This window comes from Aquarana catesbeiana, linkage group LG04 (genome assembly GCF_042186555.1).
Source record: "Aquarana catesbeiana isolate 2022-GZ linkage group LG04, ASM4218655v1, whole genome shotgun sequence".
Classification (NCBI taxonomy): Eukaryota; Metazoa; Chordata; class Amphibia; order Anura; family Ranidae; genus Aquarana; species Aquarana catesbeiana.
In genome coordinates, this window is record NC_133327.1 from 506,696,592 (window position 1) to 506,713,444 (window position 16,853).

Genomic DNA, 16,853 nt, shown 5'->3' on the forward strand with positions numbered 1-16,853 from the left:
GGCTTGGCTGACTATCCATTCCAGTTACTGAATTTTGGCTATGTTTTGACTATGTTTGTTCATTTTACTTTTATTATTAACCACTTAAGGACTAGCCTCGTTTTGGATTTTAGGTGTTTACATGTTTAAAACAGGTTTTTCTGCTAGAAAATTACTTAGAACCCCCAAACATTACATATGGTTTTTCTTCTAACACCCTAGAGAATAAAATGGCGGTCATTGCAATACTTTTTTTTGCACCGTATTTGCACAGCGGTCTTAAAAGCGCACTTTTTTTGGAAAAAATTCACTTTTTTGAATAATAAAATAAGACAACAGTAAAGTTAACCCAATTTTTTTATATTGTGAAATATAATGTTACGCCAAGTAAATTGATACCCAACATGTCACGCTTGAAAATTGCGCACACTCGTGCAATGGCGTCAAACTTTTACCCTCAAAAATCTCCATAGGCGACGTTTAAAAAATTCTACAGGTTGCATATTTTGCGGTACAGAGGAGGTCTAGGGCTAGAATTATTGCTCTCGCTCTACAGGTCGCTGCGATACCTCACATGTGTGGTTTGACCACCTTTTTCATATGCGGGTGCTACTTGCGTATGCCTTTGCTTCTGCGCTTGAGCTCGTCGGGACGGGGGGGTTTAAAAATTTTTTTTTTTAATTTTGATTATTTATTTTACAATATTTTATTTATTTTTACATGGTTTTAAAAAAAAAATGGTGTCACTTTTATTCCTATTACAAGGAATGTAAACATCCCTTGTAATAGAAAAAAGCATGGCAGGACCTCTTAAATATGAGATCTGGGGTCAAAAAGACCTCAGATCTCATATTTACACTAAAATGCAATAAAAAAAAAAAAGTCATTTAGAAAAATGACATTTGAAAAAATGTGCCTTTAAGAGGCGTGGGCGGAAGTGGCGTTTTGACGTCGCTTCCGCCCAGCAGTGTCATGGAGATGAGTGGGCACCATCTTAGCCTCACTTGTCTCCAGACACACCACAGGGAAGGACGTGATCACCTCCGCCGCTACCGATGGCTCCGGTAAGCGGCGGAGGGCACCGGATCGCGGCGGGAGGGGGGCCCCTCTCCCGCCACCGATAAAAGTGATCTCGCGGCGAATCCGCCACAGGGACCACTTTTATCTGAAAGCTGCCCGCTGCACGAAAATGGGGCTACCTGGGTTATGGCAGCTAGCTGCTGCCATAACAATGATATCCCCATTTAAAGTTTGGACGTACATAGGCATGCGGCGGTCCTTAAGTGGTTAAACAAGTGTGATTTAACTGTACTTCTGTCTCAGTCTGATGTCATGGTTTCTGACAGGTATATGATCATCTCTGCGGTTTTTATTTTTTGCGCTGTAAACAAAAAAAGAGCAACAATTTTGAAAAAAACACTTTATTTTGTACTTTTTGCTATAATAAATATCCCCAATTTTTATTTAAAAAGCAAATTTTTTCCTCACTTTAGGCCGATATGTATTCTTCTACATATTTTTGGTAATAAAAATCACAATAAGCATATATTGATTGGTTTGCGCACACTTTATAGCATCTACAAAATAGGGGAAAGATTTATGGCATTTTTATTACTATTATTATTTTTTACTAGTAATGGTGGTGATCAGCAATTTTTATCAGGACTGCGACATTATGGCAGACAGATCGGACACTTTTGACACATTTTTGGGACCACTGGCGTTTATACAATGACTAGTGCTATAAAAATGCATTGATTACTGTGTAATTGTTACTGGCAGGAAAAAGGGTTAACACTAGGGGGCGATCAAGGGGTTAACTGTGTTCCCTAGGGAGTGATTCTAACTGTGGGGGGAGGGGACTGACTGGGTGAGGAGACCGATCATTGTTCATAATTAGTATGAACAACAGATCGCTCTCCTCACCCCTGACAGCACAGAGATCTGTTTATTTACATTGACAGATCTCCATTCTGTCTGTGTGGAGTGACCTTGGTGTTTGTTCACCAATGTCAGAAGTCTGTCAAGCAAAATAGGTGAGTTGAAAGCTTTGGTGCATGAAGAGAATTATGATGTAATTGGTATTGCTGAATCTTGTCTTTCTTCACATGACTGGGCTATTTATATTCCTGGCTATGCTCTCTTTCAGAAAGACAGGATAAAAACAAATTTAACAGTGTCTGACTCTGATGTGAGAAGTGATCTCAAAGCGAGTGTGAAAGAGGACCTAGTTGATGGAGAGTGTGATGAGGCTGAAGCATTATGGGAGAAACTACACATGGGTGTGTGTACTACAAAGGTAATCATTGCAGTTTGTTATAGACCACCCAGTGTTAATGAGGAGGTGGAGATTCGGCTCCTTGCACAGATAGAAAGGGCTGCAAGGGCTGGGAAAGTAAAAATAACTGGAAATTTTAGCTACATGGAAATTGACTGGAATAATGGCACTACAGGAACAGTTAAAGGGCAAAAAATACATTTTTATGGTACAGTTTATAGAGTCCCCAACTAGGAATAATGCTCTGCTGGACCTGATAATCTCAAACCATGCAGAGCTCATTATTAATGTTCAAATAAGAACTTGGTTAGCAGTGGCCAAAACAAGGATGAGTTCTGCTCTCCAAGACTTAGACTGGGAGGAAATATTTGCACCGATGAACACAGAACAGAAATGAGAATTCTTCAAAAGCACTGTACGTGAACACACTGCAAAGTGTATTCCCATGGGCAATATGTTTAAAAGGCTAAAAATAAAACCTATATATATATATATACCATAGTTTGCAGATGCTATAACTTTTACACAAACCAATTAATATACACTTATTGGGATTTTTTTATTTAAGACATGTAGCAGAATACATTTTGACCTAAATTTATGAAAACATTTGATTCTATTGCATATGTTTTATAACAGAAAGTAGGAAATATTTATTTTTTCTTAATTCTATCTTTTTTAAAATTTATATTGCAAATATAAAAAGCCAGTCAAATACCACCAAAAGAAAGCTCTGTTTGTGTGAAAAAAATGATAAATTTTCATTTTCATACAGTGTTCCATCACCGTGCAATTGCCAGTTAAAGTAGCATAGTGCTAAATAGAAAAAAATGGCATGGTCATGAAGGGGGTAAAGCCTTCCGGAGCTCAAGTGGTTAAATGGAACGTCTATGAAAATGTTGTATAAGCTACAGTTTAGAATTACATATATTATTGAGTAAATCCAAATGCTTTGTGCTAAATCCAAAACATTTGTATCCTTTGGTGTGATCACCAAACATGTACATCATAACTCTTTTTAAATATAGGCACCACATTGGCCTTACGCCAATCCAGTGGTGCTATTTCAGACATTAACAAGTCCCTAAAAATTAGATACAATGCCTTTGAAATGACACAGCTTAATTTTTTTAGGATCCGTGGGTGTATGCCATCTGGTGCAGGTGCTTTATCCACCTTTATTCTGTCTAAATATTTCTGAAACATATTGATTTGGAGCCATTGTGGATCATTTGGTCAAAACCATACTTTCTTTCTTTTTTCTTTTATTTATTATTTGTCTTTAAGTTATTTTTTTGTTATTATTAATAATTATCTATTTATTGTCTCTCTTTATTTCACTGATCCATTGTTTGCACTAGCACTTTATCTAATATGAAATGTGTTTATTTTAGTTATTTGTCACAATTTTAGTACCTACACTCATTTGGGCAGCACTATCATATGTATATGTATCATATGTATAAGTCGTTAACAAACTTATCCAAAATATCCCATGTGAATTAGTTAAATTGATCAGCTTCACATACAATACCAACAAACAAACCATAGCTCATTCATAGTTCCCTGTGCTAAATTTTCAAAATGTTAAAGCATACTTAAATGGGACAATGACTAATTAAAAAATGACAGCTATATATCCATTGGGAAATTTTTTAAAATCTGGTCCCAATGGAATCTGGCCTCATGGATAGCATACTCCCAACCTAACTCTAAAAGTGATTAGGATGCTGGTAAAAGGTATAGCAGTGATCAGGATGCTGTTATGGCATATGATGGTGATCAGGACACTGGTATGGTGTATGGCAGTGATCAAGACACTGGTATGGGTTATGACAATGATCAGGATGCTAGTATAGTGTATGGCAGTAATCAGGGCACTGGTATGGTGTAGTGTGGTGATGAGAATGCTGGTATGGGTTATGGCAGTGATCAGGGTGTGGGTATGGGGTATGACAGTGATCAGGCCACTGGTATGGCATATGGTGGTGATAAGAACACTGGTATAGCATATGGTGGTGATCAGAACACTGGTATGGCATATGGCAGTGATCAGAACACTGGTATGGCATATGACGGTGATCAGAACGCTGGTATGACATATGAGGTGATCAGACAACTGCTGTGAGGTATGGCAGTGATCAGGATGCCGTTATGGCAAATGGTGGTGATCAGGATACTGGTATGATGTATGGCAGTGATCGGGATGCTGGTAGGATGTGATGCTGATCAAGACACTGGTATGGTGCATGGCAGTGATCAAGGCACTGGTATGGCATATGGCGGTGATGAGGGTCATGTTATGGTGGTAAACTGGACACTGGTATGGTGTATGGTGGTGTTAGTGTGAGCACTGGTGACACTGGGACAGGGGGTGGCTGCATTCTTTATTGTTGTGTTTACTTATGGTTTCTATTATTTACCATGTGATTGTTGTGATTGGACCATGGGCCAAGACCACGTGATCATGCGGACACAGCAATAATGGGATCTGCTATGTCCGGGGGACACATCAATCTGGGCTCTTGGGTACGCACTCTGTGAGCCACGCAGGGGCCTCTGATGCGGGAGGACATTCAGAAACGTCCAACCGCACTGGCATACATCCCACCTGGCCGTTTATGTACATGGGTCAGACGGGATGCATGCCGATGTGGGTGGATGGATAAAGGCTTGTATTTCAGAAGAGAAAAGCAAACAGATTTCATCTGGAAGTAAAAAGTGTGTCTCTTTTGTTGAAGTAAAGATACAAAAACTGTACAGATTTGCAGCACATACTTTCATTCTTTTTAATAGGTGGCTATTTCAGATGGAGGAAGAGAGAAGATTTAATCTGGAAAAAAGGAAAATTGGGTCTTTTTTTCTGAAATGAATTACAAATAAATTGTACAAATGTGTAACATGGTCATTAATCATTTTTGATAGGCTATCTATATCAAATGCCTTTGTAGAAGGAGAGAGCAAGAAGATACAATTTTGCAGATTTACAGCAGAGCTTTTAAGTCTGTACGGACTTCCTCATATACCCTACAATAAAAATAGATTATTTTTACACAGATTGAATATGGAAATAAATTACAGATCTGTAGCACAACTTTTTATCCTTTTTTGGATAGGCCAATTTCTAAGGGAGAGAGCAAGTATATTACATCTGACAATCCAAACAAAAAACGAAAAATATTACAGATTTTCACCACAGCTATGAAGCCTAATTGCCCATGCTGAATTTACTGAGGGATTGAGCAAGCATATTGTATCTAAAATTGAAAAATTTGTGTCTTTTTTTTTTTATTTGAAACGGACAAAAAAAACCACATTTGCTGCACAGTTGTTTCTGAGGGCAAGAGCAGGCAGATTGCATCTTGCAATAAAAGAATGAGTTATTTTTTTCCCAAACTGAAGGAAAAAGTTGACAGATATGCAGCAAGAGAGCAAGAGAGCAGGCATGTTATAGCTAGAAATGTAAACAAATATATATATTTTAAATTTAAAACAGAAAAATGTTATTAATTTTAAAATCCTACAACCAGAATATGTAAAAGCAATTGAATGATCCAGAAGAGTCCATGATTTGTCCTCATCTCCCTAGAAAGAGATCCAGCCCACAGGGGCTTGCAAGAAGCCAAGCTTTTGACACCTTCAGAGGGAAGGACACCTTAACCATGGATGTAACTAGTGTGAGCCATCAGTTAAATGTGAACTGATGCCCAACTGCAGGGTGCAAAAAAGATAATAAGCTATTGCACCATGGATATGTTGTGACTGTCTGTATTGCTAGTGTGCATGAAACCATCCCTTTTTGGGGCGGGGGAGGGTGTGCAGCTGTAGTATCTTTCACATATGTGTTTTCTCAATTCAATGTTATGCTAATTATCTGAAAAATGTTCCAAACCTTTTTTTAGATCACAATTTCAGAGGCCGAGAGTTTAAACTAGTCAGTTTCTATTTAAAAGTGTATTAAACCCTGAAACAATAATTTATTAAATTGCAGCTTACCAATTCTTAGTTGTGGTAGCTGCATTCGTTTTCTTTTTTTAAGGCTTTTTCTTTTATTTTTACCTGGCAATCCTGCCAGTAAGTCTGCTATTTTTAAACTTACTTTACTAGACCAAGCTTTTCAGTTAAAGTGAAGAGACACGCCATTTACCACTGACAGGGGTGTTATGTAAAACCTTTATCTCAAAAGCTAAAAACATAAAATAAATGCTTACTGTAACTGCTTATAAAGTTTTAGCTGGAGTTCAGCTCCAATTTGTTAGTGAATCTGCTAGTCTAACAAGACCCCCCCCCCCGACTGACAATGCTACTGTCCAAAGGTGTCAGTCTAACAAGACCCCCCCCCAAACTGACAATGCTACTTCATCCAGAATGTAAAAAAACCTAAAGCTAGCCATAGATGCATTGAAATTTACCGGATCAGCAGGGACCAGCTTAATTTCAATCCATCTATGGCCATTCCCACTAGAGAGAAGTTTCTCTAATGATCGGCTTCTCACAATCAGGAATGTTTGAAAATTCTTGTTTGATCAGCACTTCAGCCAATTATCTGCAAAGCTGATCGGTGTATTCTGACAGCAGAGGAGTTCTGTTGTCAGAATAAAATAGTGCAGTGGGGGGGATACCTTCATCCACCTCAATTCTGTGGATGGGGAGAATCTATTTGTTTTTGTTTGTTTTTTTGATCAGCCGGCTGTCAGATTTAAAAAAAGATCCATCTGTGGCCAGCTTTAGACAGAAAGTGTGTTACTTGCCGAATTACCAGGTAAAATAAAGAAAAAAGAGCTTAAAAAGAAAACTAATTTAGCCACCACATCTGATTGCTATATTACATTTTCGTTTTTGTGTTTAATATCACTTTAAGCATTCTCTGTTAGGCCATACTATTTTATATAGACTGTATCCTCAAGAAATCTGGACAAAACAGTTTATTCAATTAGGCTCAAAAGATCAATACAAACATATAATGTAGCCTGTATCAAAGCACACAAAATGAGGAGCAACAGGAGGAAAATTTAGATTTTGGGTATTCTTAGTGGCAAAGCACTGTAACCCAACACAAAAATTCATGCCAAGCACGGGATTAACCTCGGCAAAAGTGTTACATTTGTTGCAACTGGGAAACAGCTGTGGAAAAATGTGGTGTAGCAAATTAAAAATGGGGAGATATAGTAATGGTGGCAGGCCTACAGAGGTGGCAGGAAAGGGTTAAAGTGTCAGGCCAGCAGTGGTAGAAGGTGATGGTTATGACAGCAGGGTGTGCTCATGGAAGCAGGAGATGGCAATGGTAGCAGAAGATGCTACAGGTATACCCCACTTTTAAGTACACAATGGGGTCTATTTACTAAAGCTGAAAAGTGCAAAATCAGACTTACTTCTGCATAGAAACCAATGAGCTTCCAGGTTTTATTACCAAAGCTTAATTGAACAAGCTGGGGTTAGAAGTTCATTGGTTTCTATGCAGAAAAGAGCCTGATTTTGCACTTTTCAGCTTTAGTAAATAAACCCCATTGTGTACTTAAAAGTGGGGTATGCCTGTATTTGTTTCAGCCCTGCAAGGGTGGAAGTAGAGGCTTAGGTTGTACTTTAAAAGTGTTTTGCTTGGATCACAATCCAAAACAAGTTTTAATCTGTAGTATCTGCAGTAGGGGCTTAACAGTTATCACTGATCAAGGAATGGTTCATTTTTACAAAGGTCAGGAAGTTGGCTGAGTGTGGGGACACATAGGGGGTTATTTACAAAAGGCAAATTTACTTTGCACTACAAGTGCACTTGAAAGTGCACTGAAAATGCACTTGGAAGGGCAGCCGCTCTAAATCTAAGGGGTAGATCTGAAATAAGTGGAAGCTGTGCTAAGTTTATCATCCAATCATGTGCAAGCTAAAATGCTTTTTTTTATTCTCCTTACATGTCCCCCTCGGATCTACAGCGACTTTACTTCCAAGGTCACTTTCAGTGCACTTGTAGTGCAAAGTGGATTTACCTTTAGTAAATAACCCCCATAGACTCTTTCCTTCTTTAAATTATTACTAAACCCAGTAATATGAAAATAGTTAATCCGCCCCCAGAGTCAGAGTCAGGATAAAGTGGCCCTGAGACACTAGTAAGTATTCCCCTTCCTCCTGCTGCTGTACTTTTAATGTACAGCCTATTACACCATGTAATGTGTGCTTCATCAAGAACACTATAAGAATAGCATCATGGATGCATGTATGGTCACCATTCACTATTCTTGTTTCCTCCTCAAATGGTGACAATAGTGTATATGCATCCTGAATAACTTGGTGAAAAAAAACATACTCTTAAACGTATCCATTTATGACTAGCTGAAACCTATGCAGCTGCTGCAGCATGGCCAAAGTCAAGTTCCACTGGGTGGGCATATCTTATATCAGGAAGTTTGTGGGCAGATGATGTTGTGACTAAATTTCACCCATCAAAACACTGGCTGGGTATGACAGTGTGAAATGTCTACACATTCTTCTGGCTTGCCTCAGAAGATTCTGTAAGTTGGTGTAACTAACTAGTAACTGCTACACCACCAGGTTGAGGACATGTGCCAGGCAAGCCTGTGTGTAAACTTTGCCTGCCAAAAGTCACACATAACCTTTCCTACCATAAGACAGTGTGGGTTTAACCATCTCTGTTCTGCCCCTACAAAGCTTATAGAATCTCTGATCCTGTGTGGCCACCATTCCCTAAGCATTTCAACAGCAAAACAGAGTGACCAAATTTTTCCTGAAAAAAAGATATCAATTAACATTTACCACCAAATGAAGGCCAAATTTATTCAGAAAAAAATCAATGAATAATTACCTGCATATGCAAGTACATTATTTGCAATCCTACAGTTTTACTAACGCATAATAAAGTTGCAAAACTGCATTCAGCTGTTAAGATTTGTTTTTCTTTCAGGAATTAAGGTGTTAAGAATATTTTTTTTTTCACAGAATTTGTTTTTAGTTGAGGTTATAAAACAAATGTGCTCTCTGTATGTTAGCTGAATCAAGTCTAATTTTCTATAGAATTTGATTTATTCTTTTTCAGTAGTAAATCCAAGTTTCAATTATATTTGCTATAGTTATAATATGCCGGATCTGATCTTATTTTTACATATAAAGTAGAATAAAGTAGGTAGAGTGATTGATTTTATCAGTGGTTCAAACACTAATTCCTGTTAAGTATTTGATCTCTTGATTGTTTACAGTTGTATATATTTACTAAACATTCAATGGCCTGCAAATTAAGATTTTAGCTGTTTTTAGGTGTACCTAGCAGTAATTTTATCACTACCCTGATTTACATTCCACGTTGAGATAAATCTAGAAAGTTGAATGTGCGCTTTTTACTTATCTCATCTAATATTTTTTGATAATCTATAATAAACATAATAAACAGCTCCAACAGATGGTTTGGTAGAAAACAAAAAGACCTTTATTCCTGTTTCAACATTTCTATTTTGAAACATAGCAGAGCGATCATACTTCAGTTACAAATCTAAGTAAATACTTATTACAAGCTATTCCTTTTTTGCCCATGGACAGATTTTGTATCCATACCTATTATTGTTTGTTTACAGTAAAATACAGCCAAGCTTCATGTTTCAAACTGCATACAGTTCTTTCAGGCTTGTTGGTCCTGCCCAGTTCTATGTCAATAAACAATCTCTTCTTTAGTTTTGGGGTTTGCGAATCCCAGGTGTTTGCATAAAGCCATGGAGAGCAGTCTATAGAAATCAAGGACAGGCTGACAGATGCCACCACTACACATCTGTACAGTTAGATATGTACAGGGATGGATGAGTGGCTCTGGCCACAGACAAATTGCATCCAGGGCTGCTCATCTGTCCCTTTATAGACATACTGATCCCACGGCACTACCAGTGCATCTGCTCTATCCACTGTAGGGACCCGTGTCCTGATCCTGAATAATCTATCCAGCTTTTGTTGAACCAAGAAGATAGGAGTTCCACATTCGGTATTCCCTAATGCTGGCATATGTACAAGAACTACTAGAGAGACCATTCCCTGGGTAAATATGTCTGCTGAGAAAAATCTGCCTACCAATTCTCCACCCTGGCAATGTTACATAGTTACATAGTAGGCGAGATTAAAAAAAAGACACAAGTCCATCAAGTCCAACCTATGTGTGTAATTATATGTCAGCATTACATTGTATATCCCTGTATGTTGCGGTCGTTCAGGTGCTTATCTAATAGTTTCTTGAAACTATCACTGCCCCCCGCTGAGACCACCACCTGTGGAAGGGAATTCCACATCCTTGCCGATCTTACATTAAAGAACCCTCTACGTAGTTTAAGGTTAAACCTCTTTTCTTCTAATTTTAATGAGTGGGAAGGGAGAGGGGCGTGACCGGATGGACGGATGTGAGCCGGGAGGTAGCATGGACTGAGTGAGCGAGCGGTCGCTGTGTGCTTTCCTCCGCCCTCGCTCCCCCTTCTCCCTCAGATACACGGGCAACTTACCTGGCGGCGCATACCTGGCGGTGAGAGCTCTCTGTGGCAGGGTGCGCTCGGTGGGTGGCCGCGGTTGAAGGACGTGGAGAGGAGGTTGGGATCCGGTCCCTCACCATTCCCACGGCTGGAACGCTGAAGAAATCCTCAGGGATGACGTCACTCCCTGCACGCCGATGAGAGGTACTCTGCAAGCGGTTCTGGCGAGGGGGGATCTGGCTGATTATATTTACTGGCCCTTACCCGTTTATAAGCACAAAGCCAGCTGTTGAATCGGAGGCCCCATGAGCGGGTATAGTAAGCGGACATCAGTTTGTATATGCATATGATACCTTAGAAACTTTGGTTGCCAATGGATGAGAACAGTTCCTGGTAAAGTGACAGTACACCTTTGTACAGTATAAGCTCATTACCTATGTCAGTGTCCTGCCTCAGTAGCTCTGACCGTCCTAGAGGGCTTGGAAGCAGAAAGCATCAGTGCATAAAGAAAAATATTGCTTTTCCTGTGCAGTGACTGACTCTGGGCTCAGGGACTGTGGGGGAGAATCTATGAGCGCCCTTAAGTATCAGCTAGTACCGGCTAGATCTTCTATCCCTAGGTGTGGGCACCCCCAAAAGAAGGAAAGGAAGGAAAAAAAAAAGGGGAGGAGGGAAAAGAAGAGAGAGAAAAGGGAAAGAAAAAGAGAAAATATTGATTGTGGATTGGCTAGCGGTCCTGGACAATTTCGGTAGTTGTGGGGGCTGTAGGGGTGGGTGAGAGACGGGATACCCTCAGGTGCATACCCTACTTGTCCCACACTGCTGGAATTTGGTACGGCTATTCCACTCACCTCTTGCACCTAGTCAGTGGTGCCCTGATAACAGTGGGCCATATAAGGGGGTCTTATATCCTGACCCATAACCTGTGCTAACTGTGTGACTGGTTGGGGGGCAGCACTGACTTCTGACCCAGCTGGGGCGCATACGAGTGGCGGGTTCTAGCCTATACGGGCTCATCCTAACTTGCTGGAGTGCCCCACTTGCATGGTGTGCGGACAGGTATAGAGCCTTTCTTCCCCCCTTTTCTTCTTGTATTGAAATATCGACGGTAACTACTTAATCACTAAAGTGTACATGATGCAGAGTCTACGTTCTTCTAAAGACAAAAATCCGCAGTCTACAGCAGCTGCGTAAGCAGCAGCGAAACTGGAGCAATATGCTCATACCCCTGCCCTGACTCCCCCAAAAAAGGGGTCACAGTTGAAAACACAACAGGGGGAGCTCTGGATAGGAAAAGCCAGGGCCAGCCTCACTCTCAGTCATCTGGTGCTGCTCCGACCATTCAGCCATCTAAAACACATAGCATAATACACATAATAAAGGACCGGAGTCTAGTGATCAAAATGTAAACGTAGATACAGAAGTAACAAATGACTCAAATATGTCCCCAGAGAAAGAGCCAACGTTAACAGATGTATTTATGGCAGTTACGGTGTATAATAGCTCGCTTAAAGAACTTTGTGAACAGATGAAGGGAGTTAAAGCAGACCTATTTTTGGTCAGGCAGGACCTACAGAAGACAGCAGAGAGGACAACAGCCCTGGAAGGAAGAGTTAGCGTTCTCGAAGATGACATGTCCCCACTAATTAAAGAAATAAAATGGATGAAGGAACAGATATCCAAGCAAGCCTCCAAATTGGATGAAATGGAGAATAGGAGTCGAAGAGATAATGTGAGGCTGGTGGGGCTTCCTGAAAAAAGTGAGTGTGCCAACCCGATTGAGTTCCTAGAAAAGTGGTTGGAGGAGCTGTTTGGGAAAGAAGTATTTTCATCCTCATTTGCTATAATAAGAGCCCACAGGGTCCCCTTTAGGGACCCGCCAGCAGGAGGATATCCTAGACCCCTACTCTTGAGGTTCCTTAATTATAAGGACAAAGTGGCGCTGCTTCGCAAAATAAGGGAGACAGGAGATGTTTTCTTCAAGGGTGCTAAAATATCATTCTATTCTGATTTTTCACCAGATTTACAGAGGTGTAGGAGTTTATTCAGGTTAAGCGCACATTGCAAAAATTTAAGTTGTCATATGCCCTTCTCTACCCGGCAAGGCTATGTGTAACTGCTCTGGGGGAACCTTGTTCTTCGACTCTCCAGCTGGAGTGGAGAAGTGGCTTGAAGATAATAAAGAGACATTTTTAGGTTCCACGTAGAGGGATGGGGGAGGAGTAATTGGTTTGAGATATACTAGGTTATTGGGAGGTATAATGTATTCTGTGGATTTTTTTTTTCTCTTGCCTCCATGTTTACTATTTGTGTTCTCTGATACATGGGGTGGGGGGAGGAGGGGACAGGTGCACGCAGTTGTTTGAGTGAGGAGTGGTGAATGGGTTGGGCTTTCAGGAGTAAAAGTATGGTAATGGTAGATGGGATAATGGTCATGATAAACCCCCAGGGGGTTCACCTAGATAGGTGGGGGGGTTATGGGGGGGGGTAGAAAGGGGTGGGGGTGGCATCAGGAGCAAATTATTTATAGCAAGTATGTATACTATTGGAAATCACTCTGGTTGGACCCAGGCTTCCACTTAGATATGATTTTAGGAAATTGGTTTCTAAACTGGCACATGAAAGCACCTTTTTTCTGTTGCAAATTCTCACGTAAGGCTGTGTTGACATGGCTAGGTTGAGCCCGGTGGCTAGAGACTCTAAGGTTTATGGGGGTAGAAGTGGCACAACATTTATTAGTATAAAATCACTTTTGATAGAGGGGTGCAAAAAAAAAAATTTTTTTTTTTTATATTAAAATTTAGTTCACAAAGTGGTACTCGTCAGGGCAGTCTATGCTTCTTAGTTTTCCGATGCAAGTTAAAACATTGAAAATAGGATCCTGGAACGTTAGGGGTCTGGGGACACTGCTCAAAAAGCAGGCCGTGTTTTCTCTGATGGAGAGGTATGGGGCAGATCTGGTCTGCCTGCAGGAGACTCACCTAACCAAGGATGCAATTCAGCATCTACAGACGTGAAAATTTCAATATCAATTTCACGCGGTTTACTCCTCATTCAGTAGAGGGGTAAGCATCTTGGTGAAATGTGGGGTGAAATTCTCCTGCAGACAGTCCAGTATAGATAAATTGGGTAGATATATTTTTCTATTCTGCTCTATTGACAGTGCTATGTATGTGGTGGTAAATATATACATTCCTCCGCCCTTTACCCTGGATGTTATGCCTAAACTGAATGAATTTTTGATAGATAAAAAAGAGGTGCCGATTATAGTAGTAGGGGACTTTAATGAGACTCTAGACAGAAGGCTGGATAGATTCCCCGCATGAACCCTTTCCGAGGGTATAGAGAAGAGTCGTTTAAGTCTATTTCTGGATGAAGTGGGGTTAGTGGACTTGTGGAGAGTCCATAATCCGGGGGTGCTACAATATTCTTGTCATTCAGCGTCACATTCTATGCTACGATAGACCTGGTCTTGGGGAATGACAGAGCGCTCCAGATAGTAGAAAAAATTTTATATTGGCCAAGAGGTATCTCAGACCACTCCCCCGTAGTGGTTACATTGAATCTAGGAGAGCTCAGACCTCGGAAGGAGTGGAGGATAAGTCCATACTGGTTTGAAGTAATTAAAAAATCAGATGGGGTTGTCCCTACTCTGAGAGAGTTTGTGGAAATCAACCAGGGAACGGTATCGCCCACGGTGTTATGGGACGCCCTTAAGACTTTCCTTAGGGGGGTCCTAATACAATAGATGGCCAAATTCAATAAAGAGGCTAGGAGCGAGGAAGAGAACTCTTTAAGGGAAGCACTCGAGGCTGAAAATAACTATATTAGGAATCCAACTCTGGAGAAGGAAATAGTATGGCAAGATAAACAACAAGCGTATAAGCTAGTTATAATGCAGAAGGCAGAGACTAGGCGTCTCCTCCAGAGACAGGTATCCCTGGTGGAGGGCGAGAGGGTGGGAAGACTGTTGGCACAGTTGGTGAAATCCAACACTGCTCCATCCATGGTTCTCGCCATTAGATCCCAGAGTGGAGAGATACTATCAAGCTCCCCAAAAATAGTTCAAACCTTCAGGGACTACTATAAAAACCTGTATACCTCTCAGAAAATAGGAAAAGAAGCTGAGATAGAAGACTTCCTGGGGAAGTTGCCGATCCCGGCCATAGCACAAGTGGAAAGGGACCTATTAGAAACCCCAATAACATTTGCAGAAGTACATCAAGCAATAGTGAGTATGGCAAGCCATTAGTCGCCTGGTCCCGATGGACTCCCAATTGAGGACTATAAACACTACGGCGAAGTACTAATTCCCGAACTACTAAAAGCATTGGGTGGGGCATTTAAGGGGGGTCATCTGCCGGCCTCGATGTTAGAGGCAACAATCATAGTATTACAAAAAGAGGGGAAAGATCCCCTAGATGCGGCCGCTTACAGGCCAATCTCCCTTTTATGTGCCGATGCAAAAATATTGGCCAAAGTCTTGGCAGTAAGATTGAATGGAGTCATTCATAAGCTGATCCACAAGGACCAGGCAGGATTTATAACCAATAGATCTACAAGCATGAACATCAGAAGGGCCTTCTTGAATCTACAGTCCCCTACTGAGAATGTAGGCTCAAGAGCCTTAATGACCCTCAACGTCTCCAAGGCCTTTGACAGTGTGGAGTGGGGCTACATGTGGCGTGTGCTGGAGAAATTCGGATTTGGTCCAACTTTTATTGGTTGGATTAAATTGCTCTACACCTGTCCTAAGGTTAGAATAAAAATTAATAATGAGCTCTCGGATTGGTTTGAGCTTGAGAGGGGGATGAGGCAGGGGTGTCCACTCTCGCCATTGCTATTTGCACTGGCGATGGAACACCTGGCTATCTCCATTAGAGACAGCCATGAGATAACAGGCTTCCAGAGAAAGACGGGTGAAGAAAGGATCGCGTTGTACGCAGATGACATCTTGCTCTTCTTGGGGGCTATGAGTAATTCACTGACAGGGGCGATGAGAATAGTGGAGGAATTTGGTAGTTTTTCCGGACTGGAGATAAACTGGGAGAAGTCCGAGCTTTTACCGTTAGATCCCATTAGTGGGCCAATAGCCCGTGAAATGCCCCAGTTGGTAGTTGTGGAAGCTTTGAAGTACCTGGGAATCGTTTTGACGAAGGACCCTGCTCAATATGTTGGCAAAAACCTTGTTCCACTCTTAACAAAATTTAAACAAAAGATAGGTATATGGAGACGCCTCCCCCTGTCAGTGGCAGGAAGATGTAGCTTAATAAAAATGATCTGGATGCCACAACTGTTGTACGTCCTGCACAACTCACCAGTGTGGATTTGCAAGAGGTGGTTCAAAAGAATTGAGGGTTTATTTAGGGAACTGATATGGAAAGGGAGGCAGGCTAGGATACGGCTTCGAGTACTTCAGCTCCCCATTTGGGATGGGGGCTTCGCCCTCCCACACCCAGAGCGTTACTTTCTTTCAACACAACTGCAGCAGCTAATGGGGTGCGGGACCCCGGGAGGTGGCACCCCAAATGGTAGGCTCCTTTAAACAAACGCCCTACATAATATAATAATTGAAGCCCTAGAGGCGGATAGGTTTCATTATGAATTCCCAACAATTAAACTGATAATTAAACTTTGGAAAACAGTTAAGAAAATGATGGGGTATGAGGACCTAACAGATTACACCCCTATCTGGAATAATTGCAATCTACAGGAAATCCTTAAAATAGGAATATTTAGAGTGTGGGAGAATCTTGGTATTAAAAGGTTAAGACAACTTTATACTGGCAATACGTTAAAGAAATTCCCGGGGTTGGTAAGGGAATTTAAGTTACCACAAAGCTCCTTTTTTTTGTATTGCCAGTTAGAACATGCCCGCAAAGCACAATTTAAGGACCAGACTATGAGGTGGATAGAAATGCCTCTGCTTCAGAGCGTAATTCAGGTAGTCCCCACTAGGGGGTTAATAGCTAAGATCTATGGTCAATTAAGCATTCTTGATAACAAGGGGGGGCTACTCCAAGGGGTAAGAACTAAATGGGAAGAGGACGTAGGAGTAGTGACCCAGGAACAATGGGAGAGGATCCTGGAGTTGGGGCCGTTGGTCTCGGTCTCTCCTCCACAGAAGATTTTGCATTTGATGCTGT